Consider the following 12,048-nt stretch of genomic DNA (forward strand, 5'->3'; position numbering starts at 1 on the left):
ACAGGGCCCGTTTTGATTCGTCGTTCGTGGAAACAAAAACTATAAAAAAGAAAAAAAGAAACGCCAGTTGGATTTTCGCATTTGAATTTCTTCAAGCTTGTGCTCTTCGCGTCTGTACTTCGGTGAGCAATGTTTAAGCCACTAAAATGTTATGTCTGCTCAGTACTGGCTGTCGGGTTTCGAATTGCGAATTTTTTTAAAGAAGGTAGAAGGAGGCAATTAGGTAGCTGGCTCACTAATTCCACGGAATGTACGTACTGTCTATATGGCTTCTATTGAAGTACACCTCAAACACTGTAAACGACTTATTTTTCACGGGCTCAATATTTCACAATTTAGGCCAAAGCTGAAGTTTCGCAATAATTCGAGGGTTCTAATTTTCGCGACGCGGTGGGTTCTCAATATAGATTTTATGGTGTTTACATTTTGCCAGAATTGTTCGCGGAACCTATTTTTTTCGGATTGTAGGCGATTCGCGAAAATTAGGTTCTCGTGAAAATTAAGCAGTTTACAGTACATATTAAACATTTTAACCTAGGGAAAATTAAGGAGGCACTAACATAAATGTCCACCTATCCAACTAACTAAAAATTCCTGTTCGTTTTGTTCTAAAAAACTGGCATACTTAAAGATTTTTACGTATTAGAAAAATATTACGAGGTTGTAGGGAGCGATTTTATGCTACAGCTGGTACGAATAGCACGTGTCGGGGTCTAGCTGTGGCGTAGAAACAGAGAAGACGAGGGGTGGAAGTGCAACAGCTCATAACAACGAAGACTAAGAGGAGAAACACACGACACATAACGAGCGCTGCACTGCGTGGCACAACATAGCAAGGAGTGGCATGGGGTGTGTTTTGTGTGGGGAAGGGGGTTGGCGTGGAAATCACCCTCCCCCAGATATTTTTTCGTGTTGAAACCCTCTTAACACCCGTATATGTTCATGTTCCAATTCATTCCCAGCAAATATAAAGCTGAAGATGAAGGTGGCACTGGTCTTATTCCTTGTTGCCGCAGTGGCAATCGTCAGGTGAGTGAACATATTCGGTACTAATGCACGAGTCCATTTCTGACGTGCAACACCAGAATATCTGCATGCCTCATAGTTACATCAAGGTTGTATTAACCAAATATTAATTGAAGCAGCGTAGTTCTTAGACTGGCTAATAAATACTTTAAACTAAAAGTAGCAAGGAAACGCTTCTACGCTATGCAAACTATTGACAAAAACTGACGAATACAAATATACGCACGTCTAACACGTAGACAGCTATCAATCAATTATATGCATTGTGTACGCCAAGTGGCGATAGCTCAGTTCAGGCTTTTCCGCATAGCTCAAATACGCTACTTTCACCCCAGACCCTTTGCCCTTGAGAGTTGTTGTTCGTTCAAGGTTTACACCATACTTGACATTTTGCCATTGTTGGTGCAGATTTGATGGCGAATAGTAACAATAACAAGACTGCCGTGCTAGCATATTAAATGCATTTTTTTATTTTTTGGGGAAGGGTGCGTGGGGGGAGCGGAGGGAGAGGGGAGGGGAGGAGATTTTTTAAACTACTTGCAAGATACCATTGCCTTTATTACTGTTCAAATATACGTTGAAGTGAGTCTATCAATAAAACAAATTATATTTATATAATCCACCGAATCAAGTTAAGAGACCCAAATTGAATAGAGTGTTTTGAGCTTCGCGGGGTGTTTATTTACAAGCTTTAATGTGCTTGGGAGTAATGCCAATTTAGCGCGACTTAAGACCGCTAAATTTAGTGGATGACGTTATGGTAATTTTCTAACGGTTTTTCGCAACGCTTTCTTATAAACTTATGCTTTATGCTTATTGGAACCAGCCCGAACACATTATGTGCTTAAAAGCCTACACGGATAGCATGACACAGCATAGGCACACGGTTGTCGATTTTACTTTATTATGTAAAAAGCGAAGGGCTGTAATCACAACGTTTAAAGCCGTGAATTTTTATGTTGTGGCTTAAGATGAGTGTTCGACACTTGTCTCCATCAGTGACATGTATAAAAATAAATGTGATCGTGTTGTGCCGCGCTATGTAAATCAGGTAGAAAATTTATTTGGTAAAATAGCAATTTGTTTGAACTGTTGAGCTTTATTTTATTGGGCATGGCTCTTTGCATTGATTAATACTGTATAATGCAGTATTATGCATAATATATTGCATACTACTGTATAATATAATACTGTATTATGCAATGGCACCATTGCATAATACAGTTATCATGGTTACGGCTTGGGGGTACCAGTAGTAACTTGCAACTAAGCAAACAATATAAGTCTTGTCTAGATTGACGAGACATGTTTTATTGAGACAACCGCTAACATGGCGTCTTGATGTCTTCTAGTCGAAACATCAGCGTCCTTCTCTGGAAGAGAGTTAATTAGTTTTACGTCGAAAACCTGACTTGTCCCATTGAGCGAAAAAGCGGCGTATATGGCCATAAAAATACGACTGAGCGGCACGCTACTCTCAATCGTATGCTCAAGGACGACGCTGTGCTTGGAGTTGTCCTTGACGTCATCCTAAATATCATCCTAGACCTGTAGGACGACCTTGTCCCATTCCGCGAAAAAGCGGTGTCGTTGTGCCCGAAAGATGGCCATAAATATACGTCATCAAGCACGTGATATCACCACCGGAGCGCCGTGTGCAAAGGTAGCGGTTCGGTCTTCATCTGTGCTCGTTGTGTGCGACCGCGTCTGTGAGGCGACCGCGTCTACATCTACGGCCTCGACATCGGCAGCAGAGTTTACATCTACGACGGCTTCCGCAGGCAAACATGGCCGCCCAGGTAAATTCACCCCAGCCTCCTTAAGTTTCCTCCCTTAGGCGTCGTTCTCGACGTCATCCTAGATATCGTCCTCTAGGCGTCGTCCTCAACGTCGTCCTAGACGTCGTCCTTAAGGTCGTCCTAAAGGCCGCCCTAGAACTCGCCCTAGACGTCGTTCTTGACGTCGTCCTCTAGAACGTCATCCCCAACGTCGTCCTAGACGCCGTTTTTGACCTCGTCCTAAACGTCATCCTTAAGGTCGTCCCAGAGGCCGTCCTAGAAGTCGTCCTAGACGTTTCTCTTTCAGTCATCCTCTAGGATGACATCCTCAACGTCGTCCTAGACGCCGTTCGTTACGTCGTCCTTGACGTCGCCCTAAACGTCGCCCTTGAGTTCGTCTTAGAGATCGTCCTCGGCGTCATCTTCAAGGTCGTTCTGTAGGTCGTCTAGACGCCGTACTTGGCGTCGATCTCTAGGACGTCGTCTTCGACATCGTCCTATACGTCGTCCTAAACTTTAATACCTGCAGAAACATTACTCGAAAAAATTTCTGCCGCTGGACTATAATGCTTTCGCCCTCCGACATGTAACCTGTCTTGTATTTTTTCTTTACGGTCATGATGTAAGGCTTGTGAAGAATGCAAATATGCGTAGCCTGTGGGTGACGTCTATCGGCCTGCTTGACTTGCTGACTTTGAGAGTATTGGGAGCTGCGTATTAGGCCTATGATCGCTTTTCTCTAACTTTGCGACATGGCCCCGTAAATCAGTCATATTACTGAATTTCAGTATTGCTGAGAACACACATAAACAAAAAGTATGATCAGAGTTGCTAACCACTGTGGTGGCGATGTTAATCTCGTGTGAGGTGTATTTTGACGAATGTGCAAGACCCTCTTCAACCGTTCGCCTGAAAATACAGAAGGAAACTCAATCTTTATGTTGTTCAGTAAAGCCAAAACCTTTGGTACGATTGATATTTGTTTTCTTCAGGTTACGAGGTTTCTCTGGGACTAATAATACACTAGTGTTCGACGTATAAGTGACAGCGTTAAAAAAAAAATGAAACTTGGAATAAAGAAAAAAATTCTTCTGGGTTACGTTGTCTGCCGCGGTGGACATAAAGACACGCGTGTAAAGTGCTCACTAGATAATTAATTACCAAGGTGTCACTAATTCACTTTTTACCCTTTTCTTTAAGCTAGCATGTTTCAATTTGAGTTCTGCAGCCTGTCGTTTACTGAGGCTAAAGCAGTTCACATATCCCAGAAGAAAACATTCTACTTGGAGTTATTGCGTGGCAAATTTTGGGAATCACGGCAGCGGGAAATTGAAAATAACAATGAAAACGTACGTACGCTAGGAGCAGAAACTGTTTTGCTTTCGAAGGGGCGTCAGTGTGTGACGTGTGGTGATGGGCAAGTTGCTGTGAACAGGTGACCAGTAGCTTAGATGTTCCCACCCGCTCCCGCAACCCGATTTGAGACTGGGTGAAAGTTTATCCAAAACTCAAAGATATCTGTCTGATTGGTGCAAAAATGTTAAAAGAAAACCAGATGAGCCAATTACTCACGCGATGACTTTCGATTTTGAATCAGCTCGCTTGAGCAGGCCGCGAACCGAATTGGGATTGCGCCAAAGGTTTTTGTTATGTGTTGACGGATCTTTACGCTTCACCACACGTCACACTTTGACGCCTCTTCGGCAGCAAAACTGTTTCCGCTCCTGCTGCGCGTTTCTCGTGTTAGTTTTAATTTCCCGCTACCGTGATCGCCGAAATTCGCCGAAACATAACTACAAGTAGTGTTTTTTTTTTTTTTTTCAGAGATCTTTTTAGTCCGTTTTCCTCAGAAAACGACGAGCTGCAGATCTCTTATTGAAACGTACTGGCTAAAACAAAAAGGATAAAATTTAATTGGTGACTTTTGTGAATTAAGTATTTAATGAGCACTTTCCACTTGCGTTATTATATCCGCCGCCATGGACAATGTAATCACGAGGGAATCATGTCTTTATTTCAAGTTCCCCTTTTTCTCTCAATACTGTCAATTTTAACGTGAAACACCCTGTATATCTTCATATTAAATCACCACGGCGGAGATATCACCAGTTTATTCAATTATTCATGAGGTCCGAAGCACAATATTTATATGAATTAAAAAAAAAACGAGGGCTAACCTTCATCAGCACTTATAATATTAATAAAAATGTCTACTAATTGGGCGGACAAGAAATATAACATATATTTTAGCCTCCTGCGCGCGCTCAACTTAAAGTTTATAGAAACACACATATATTTCCATCCAAGGTGTAATATTTGACAATTTGAGGTTGTATTTATAATGTAGACGTGTTTACCCTGCAAACATAACCCAATTCTTACCTTGTACTGATATATTCACTTGGGGCATAGATTCAGATATTGCGTTATAACTGTGCAATACCTGTTTGGTTCTGGTTCTGGTATACGCACTAAGATGGCTAGAATGAAACTTGTGGACCAACGCAAGACAGCGAAATAAAAATAAACAAAATACCGCAATGCCTTGTCTTTACTCGCATCTTCTGATTCACTTTCGCCGCCTTCACACAAAATTAGATCCCGCTTGATCAAATTTTCAGTTCGAATACAACTTAATGTTTCTGTGATTTCAGTTCTAACGCTTATCAGTACTGAAACACCAAAATAACAGCCTAACAAAAACCGAAAAAAAAATGTTTGCTCAATGTTGTGGTCACCGACACGTATACCTCTACTAACATTGTTTTCCATTTGTCGTTGAGCAGGGTGCAGTCAACGAGTCCACCGAACTGTGCATTGGTGAATTGCGCGGACGAACACTGTTCGCCCGTTAACTGTGCCTGTGGGTCCTACAAGGGGTCATGCGGTTGCTGCGACGTCTGTTACAAGGTTCGGTAATTTTAGTTGTTTGAATATGCACTCTAAATAATGCGGAGGGTTTACTTTCCAGCAAAGCAATTGGCATAGCCAATCACTCTAATCTACGTAGGACGCTTGGCGAATGACGTATGTTTAACTCAAAAGTTAAACATACTAAACTAAAAGTCAAACATACTAAACGTATGTTTAACTCAAAAGAACTACCTGCGTCGTACAACGCTGACCACGTGTAGACGTCAGGATGATTATCACAGGGCAGATTATTTCACTGGGTCTAAATATACTTTCAGTTTCGTTATTCGTCGAGTTCCCTCCTTTGATTGCAGCGACTGGCTTTCCCATGCACCTTGCGTGATATTAGAGGGTCCACATTTCTTTAAGTGCATGGCGTGCAGCTTCAATTTTCAATGCTCATGACAAGTCAGTTTTTTACAAACCAGAAATAAAAAAGGTTCCCCATGGTAAACAAGACAGCTAGCGCTGTCGTAAATATAATAATGGTAATTAAAAAAAAAATGTTGATACAATGCAGTATGGCCCACCAACGCAGACTGTTTCTCCCTGCGGAACATAACCCAAAAAACTCCCAATCATAATAAATATTTATTCTTCTAGCACTAACCGAGTATTTTACCGCAATTAATAAAACAATACTTATCTAATAAAATTAATTGACTTTGGAATACAGGGTGACAGTGCCAAAGATTTTAACACAGTAAAAAAATACACGAGGTTCAAACATTTACTCCAAAATTCCCTCTTTTAATACCCGTTTTTAGCGGGGTTTTTGTTTTATTCATAAAGGGTAAACCAACTAAGTCATCCGGTCTGGTGGTAATTAATTAAGAACGAAAGAAACATATTAGCGTTTTTTTTTTGTTGTATGGCTAATAAGATTTTCGTTACTACATGTGTTTCGGCATGTCTCAGATTTATTTTTGTAATCTTTGATTTTAAGCTTTTATCATAATAATCGCGCGTTAATATGACGTACTCACAGGGCTTCTGATAAGGAGATATGCCTCTAGAGCATCAGTTCTTTATTTATATCTAAAGCGTACAATTTTAATCTTCAGTAAATTTGATGCCGTTTTTATGAAAACAACATCTAGCTCTGTAGCATTTTGGTCATGTCATACCCCTCAACGTTCTTTAGGAATAAAACGAGACATTATTTCACGTATATTGAATATAATGAGGAATAAACTGCTGTTAAAAATTCGGGTAAAACTAGATGTGACGTCAATATTTGTTAAAACACGTTTTCTACTGTTTCGTCTCCCATTTTTAATATAAAAAAGATCGGACCGATATTGATTCAGCATATATAATATTGTTAAATAACCAAATATCTGATTTTTTTTTGCTTTTTTAGTGAATAATGTCTCCGTCCCTAGTTAAATGAACTTTGATGTTTACTTTTATATCCCAGCTCAGTCACTAGATCAGATTCCGTCATACAGAAATATGTCAAAGCAATCGAGCTTAATGTAATTATTAAACTTTCGGCGAAATATTAGATGAGTGGTTAGCAAAAGTGCCCGCCAGAGTGGGGCACTGCAGAATTTATAAACATGTTGTATACTTATTAAATAAAACATTGCATTTAAAATATACGAATAAAATTCGCAAAATATTAACGATCACCACTATTAAGAGCGAAGTCAGACATTTATGACACCTAACATGAACGTACAGTTTCTCTCTAATGAAGGTTTAATTACTGTTATAGTGATGAACAAATACATTAATTTGATACTAATATCAAATTAATAAAACTTAGAAATATTTTGACTGGCATGGACGATGCCGACAGAGGAGATAAACAATAGTTTCTGTTAAAATAAGCAAGTTGTTCATACTAGACATACAAGGCCACGTTTAGGTTGCGCTATTGTCCAAGTAGCAAATGTGTTAAAAGTTCAGGTGGTTTTTATTAACAGGCAATATTTAACGAGAGTAAAATCTTGATGCCCGGTGGGTGTTACCTACAACAGTCATAAGATTACAAGATTTTTTTTGTTAGTCACAAAACTTGATTAATAATATGACGTTACCAGACCCATTCTATAGTAATGGCTACAAACAAAAATTACAGACGCTGTTACGATCATCAGTCCTCCGAAGCAAGAATTTATATTTTATTTGACTGCAATTCTTAAGTGTACTTTAGACGGCATGTTGAAGCCGTACAGCAAAGATAGGTTTAACAATTGAAGAGAAAAATTCTAAAAAGAAGCATGCAATTTTTAGTATTCCCAAAACGGCTGTTCAAATATTCTCATATCAAGCCGAATATCAAGGCAAGTGTCAGCTATACCTTTCTTCTGGTGTAAATTTCCTTTTCAGTGTGCCAATGAAGCCTGCGTTATACTCCACCAGCACCGTTGCGAGGAAGGAACCGAGTGCAGGCTGAATAATCCCGAGGAAAGTATTTCCCAGGGTGCCCAGGGTACGTGCATCAGGAAACCAAGCACAGAAGGACCACATGGTCACAGCCACAATGAGAAGTAGAACAGATGGATGAGTTTGGAATAAAAAGCCTACCGACGACGTAAACGAATGCAGGGTCAAAAGCTGAAGACGCTAGCTGTCCTTTGTGAAGCGTCCTTGTATGCATTTATAATCGGGGGCGGATCATTGCTTATCTTTTAAGGCACAGCCGAAAATAAACTATGCATGTTACAAACTATGGACTGTTGTGCGCTATAAGATGGAAAACAAATAAAATATATTCAAGCAGTATGACTTAAATGCTATGTTTATCTTGCTTTCCTGATTAGTGTGTTCACCTGTGGGCAATTAATACCGGTCATTTTTGTATAAACTGGTAATAAGTTAAAACAGTATTTATGAAAAATCAAAGAATACATTCGAGACAACGTTATCGGCTGAAGCGGACATCAGAACACGAGTGTGACGAGGTCATTGCAAAATTTTTACATAAATGTCCTAATTCACTTTTGGAATTCATTATACCAGTTTGTTTTATTACAGTACAAGATGGCTAACCTCTCGCCAAGATAAGACATAGCAGTTGAGGGACGTAAGAAAAAAAGCAATTCTGCATCGTTTTGGTGAGTTACGAATATAAGATGTGAAGAGAACCGATCGAGATGACAGAAGTAAAACGCGAAGAGTGACGCAAAAAAACGCCCTGAAATGACGAACGGGGCCGCAGCTCCAGGGGCGGAATGTTTTATGAAAATAATCACAGCGATTAACCGAGGTGACTGTAATGCTACCTTGGAATTTCAGTAACTAAATTACGTTTTCCAGTAATGTAATTATTTTCTTCCTAATGTAATGTTTGAATGAAAATAAACACTCTGGGGTGGTAAGTTTATCTAAATCACCCAATCACGTTTTCGGTTCCATATGCATTTTTGTAGACTTGCTAGAGAGATGGACAGCAATCTTTTGCTAAAAAGCTGTCCGGACAAGCTGAAGGTAACATAAAAAGATATTGGTGAAGAATACATTAATCATAACGTGGCTCGTGAAGCATAAAGTATCATAGATGCTGGGAAAGTAGCGACAAGGTCCCCATACGGTCACCATATGGATAAAAAAGATGAGCAGCTTTTCATTGACATAGACATCGTGGCGAGAACCACGCTAGGGGTTGCCACTGAGCAGAACGTGAATTTCACGTGATATCCGTAACAGAAGGATGTCCGGTTTGTTTACGGGACGCCTCATTCGGAGGTCGATGCGGGGCAGAGCAAAGAAGCAGAGTAGTAGTTTGACGTCTGTGACGTCATGCCCGGTTTTCGTCCAAATAGAGGTATTTGTACCTATTTTGTTACCTTGACATCTTCACCCGTTCACTTCGCGCACTCCTCCGGAGTGTGCTCCCAGCTCGTTCCTCCGAAGTCAACACAACTGTCATAGTAAAAGACGTCCCGTGCCAGTCGTTTGCAAAGCGACTTAGATGGAAACATATGGTCTCAGCGTTTTTCGCGGCCTCGGGAGATGCAGGAGCGAGCCGACGTTAAAAGTTTCAACTACGAGAGAGTCAACAAGAGCCACGTAAATACCTGTGCACACTCGGAGTGGAGGCGCGCGTTTGATCGAAGTGCTTCGGGACCGATCTTTTATGATTACCACTCGATACTGACATGACACTCGGCAAAGAAAGGTGGGACCGGCATTGCGTAGCTCCCACAAACTCGACAGTGACGTGGTACAGTCGTGTAAGAATAAAAATGGCATACTAATAACAAAGTGTGCATGCGTCGTGTGGCGAAGGTAATCCATACGGCGTTTATTTGAGCTCATATCACACAAAACAAGGAGATAGAATCGATGAGAGTCCATTTTCGACGACTGCGTTCGTCACCGCTACTTCGGAAAACAAGGATATAGTAAGAGAAAGAGATTGACCAATTAATCTAAAATTGAGGCCAGCGATCAAACTATAATACGGGAAGGGCACACAAGGGTCGAACGGACACGCATTCTATTCAGCAAGCCAGCCGGTCGTGGGCAGACGGTTTTGGCCAAGACCGTCAGAGCAATGCTGCGGCGAGTCGTTGTGCCGGCTAGGCCTAAATTCTGCCGAGCTCGCCCGGTCGGTGTCATCGTTGCTGTTGTAGCTTTTCCCGGGCATTTGTGGATCCAGCGTTTGTGTTCGTCGTGGCCGGTTTCGAGTTCTTCCTTCTTGTTTCTTGCTGCTTGAAATCGGGACCCGCGAGAAGAGCACGTAGAAAAATTAATGTCCGTTGGTCGTCGCTGCCAAGTAACTGAGGGCCGTTGTCGGCCATGTTGATTTTATCGTAGAAATACGATTCCTGAGCTGTTTTCATACGTACATGTACATTTTTGGCGTAAGATCGTTTCGTGAATCTGGCCTCTGTTCTTTAGCGCATGGCACTGCAACAATGACACACCGCAACCGCCGCCTCCCCCCGCCCCAACACTGGACACATACAACCCGCAACAAACTCCCCGCAAAAGGCAAAAAAGAAAAAAAAAGAAGTGATATTTTTTGCCTGTTTTTGCGTTTCCGGCAGTGACGTCACGGATGTCACTGCCCCGTATCCACCTCCGAAAAAGGCGTCCCTTTGTTTACATCTCGCGCGCCATAGCGGTACGGTGTGAGAGCATGCTTTCGGACGCGGCACTTTGATTCGTTATTGTTCTGTCTATGGTGCCACAACACACGAGACCAGAAAAAGGCGTAAGTTTCCATCCAAATTCAAAATAAAAACAACGATGTAAGTTGAGGTTATATTAAAACAAGGGGAAAAGGTGTGGACGACCGCGATATTGTGCTCGAACCACTTTTCAGGTGCTTTCACAACGAATCGTGTATTTTGTATTACGTTTTGATTTCCTTCACGAGTGTGTGGTTCGTCCACCATACGGATACCACTGGCGGGACTCGACGGCAACGATAATTCGATAATACTTATTTCCTTTTCCCCCTCACCCGAATTCATTTCTCTGGGTCTTCCGTGTTACCTGTCCCGCCGGAAAGTTGAAAGAATGCAGTCATCATTATTTTCTCTCAACCGAAAGGACGCTCCTGTGTCTGTTCAATAAATTGATTCCCGAGGATCCCACATTTGAGCGAGTCTTGCATTTCCTGCTGTTCGGTAGCCGCGGCGCAGTGATCTGATCGAAAGAAGAAAAAAACTTATGCCTAATGCTTCACTATTTTGACTACATGTGGACGCCGTTCGGATTTTGTTTTTAATAAAACGTGTTTTGCTGAACGTTCATGCTCAGTACTACGAGTGTTAATTATTCTAGATGGCTTATGGCCAGGGTAAAACGTCATGTAACGGCCCAAAATACTGGCTGTAATCCTAGGGTTTGTTGTGTTTTATTGACAGTAATTATAACTGGAACAGAAAAGTACTTCACTCGCAGGTACCACATAAATAAGTCCACATCTCTCATTTTATTTTTATTTTTATTACGGCAATCACCTAACATCCTTATCTGTACAATGTCTCAAATGACTGTCATCGCAGCATTAGCTGTCGCTCAAGCGATTTCTCAGTTTAAATGCACAATCTTAACGAAACGACACGTCGATAAAGATAATTTGACAAAACGATTTACACTGGAAGCTTGCCTATGTTTCTTTTTTTTTTGCTTCTTTTATTAATGTATGAGCGTTTATTTTATTTTTTATTTTTTATAATCTGAGTTGGGCTTTTAAATGGCCTGCCTCTTAAGAACGCAACATTTATGTTTGTATTAACTTCATAAGGACTCATAGTCATCCTCAATTTATATGCTGGGAACCTTCCCTTCCCTACTGTAATTACCAAAATAATCAATGTGGTGCTGCTGCAGATTTGATCAGGCTTGGTAAAGCCCAAGATGTGTA

At 41.1% G+C, this 12,048-nt stretch overlaps 1 non-coding gene across 1 annotated transcript; it reads left to right on the forward strand.

The window, feature by feature from the left end:
• Positions 1-85: 85 nt before the first annotated feature.
• Positions 86-8,453, forward strand: LOC8036350. The gene is made up of 4 exons (XR_006076547.1): positions 86-122; positions 963-1,029; positions 5,591-5,714; positions 8,055-8,453. It is a non-coding gene; the product is annotated as an uncharacterized LOC8036350 (transcript).
• The last annotated feature ends 3,595 nt before the right edge of the window (positions 8,454-12,048 follow it).

Source organism: Ixodes scapularis, unplaced genomic scaffold (genome assembly GCF_016920785.2).
Source record: "Ixodes scapularis isolate PalLabHiFi unplaced genomic scaffold, ASM1692078v2 PGA_scaffold0__279_contigs__length_252992795, whole genome shotgun sequence".
NCBI classification, from domain to species: Eukaryota; Metazoa; Arthropoda; class Arachnida; order Ixodida; family Ixodidae; genus Ixodes; species Ixodes scapularis.